This window comes from Daphnia pulicaria, unplaced genomic scaffold (assembly GCF_021234035.1).
Source record: "Daphnia pulicaria isolate SC F1-1A unplaced genomic scaffold, SC_F0-13Bv2 h1tg000173l, whole genome shotgun sequence".
Classification (NCBI taxonomy): Eukaryota; Metazoa; Arthropoda; class Branchiopoda; order Diplostraca; family Daphniidae; genus Daphnia; species Daphnia pulicaria.
This window is the reverse complement of record NW_025804860.1, coordinates 17,501-18,920: the sequence shown is the minus strand read 5'-3', so window position 1 is coordinate 18,920 and position 1,420 is coordinate 17,501.

Here is a 1,420-nt window from a genome sequence, read left to right as displayed (position 1 = left end):
GTTTTTTTTTTTTTAAGACTTTTTGATCGCATGGGGCTAAACTGGTTAGAGCAAAGCCGCGATCCAAGCAGTGAAAAAAAACAAAGACAGTGCAAGCGCGATCGAACGGAATCGAAACTAAAATCATGTGAAGTGGCGGGCGGAAAGGAGCTCAGCTACGGTGGAAATGAAACTACAACTAACGCCGAACCGGACAACTTCCCATTCTGCGTCTTCGTTTCATTTCCCAAAGCTCCCCGTCGATACCAAAGTTTTTGCGTCGAAGCTACTAAAGAAATTTCGCGCTTTCCTTTCGCCTCTTTCGCCTTCCCTTCGATATCTATCCAACCACCGGCTTCGACTTATTTCTTTCACCCGTCTATTCGCCCGATAGTCGACGGTCGGCCATTCTTTGGTATCGGCCAGGCGGACTAACAAGAAGTAAGACTCGTTTGAAAAATTTGGACCGGGCTTTACAATCGCTGCTTGTCGTAATGTCGCAAATTTGAAAAAAATTTTCAATTCGAGAAACCAAACTATTCGACACTTCGAAATTTTGGGACTCTGAAAATTTTTCCGAGTTTAGGAATCGAGACCTCTTCTATACTAAGGAAAACCACTAATGTTCCGCCGCATAATGTCTCCGTTTTCCGGCTCATTTTTAGCGATTGGACGGGGACATTGCCCCATCCAACCGCCAGCCGACTTTCAGGAACCGTCGTTTCAAAGTTGGGACTTAGAAAATTTTCGACGAGTGGGAATTTTTACGGTCGCAAGTCATCACGACACGCCCGACCAACCCATTTGAGAGCCGCCACGCCTCGACGGTGTGACGGCTTTTTTTCGAATCGACGGGTCTCGCTCACTCCTCTCTCGCGCCGACCAGAGGCGGGCGAGAGAGTCGTTGCCAAACACCGTCGTCGGAAATGGGAGAATTTGAGTGGGAATTTTTTACGGTCGCGAGTCATCACGACACGCCCGACCAACCCACTTGAGAGCCGCCACGCCTCGACGGTGTGACGGCTTCTCTTTTCGAATCGACGGGTCTCGCTCACTCCTCTCTCGCGCCGACCAGTGGCCGGGCGAGAGAGTCGTTGCCAAACACCGTCGTCGGAAATCGAGAAATTTTCATTTCCATTTCCATTTTTTTTCATCGGCCTTTATACGTCCAAGTCCCGCCAACCACGTCACTACCACGTCGTCGGGACTTAGAAAAATTTTCAATTTTTCGGACTTAGAAAATTTTTCAACTTTCTTTTTTTCGACAACCTCTTCCCTATATAGGAAAGTAGTGGATGTTCCGGGCAGTAACTGTACGAAAAAGTCGATTTCCGATTTTTGCCGGGCTTTCACCAGAGCTCAGGCGGGGCTTACCATCACACCCGCCGACCGGTCACCACCAAAAACCGGTCTTGGAAATTTTAGGACTTAGAAATTTTTT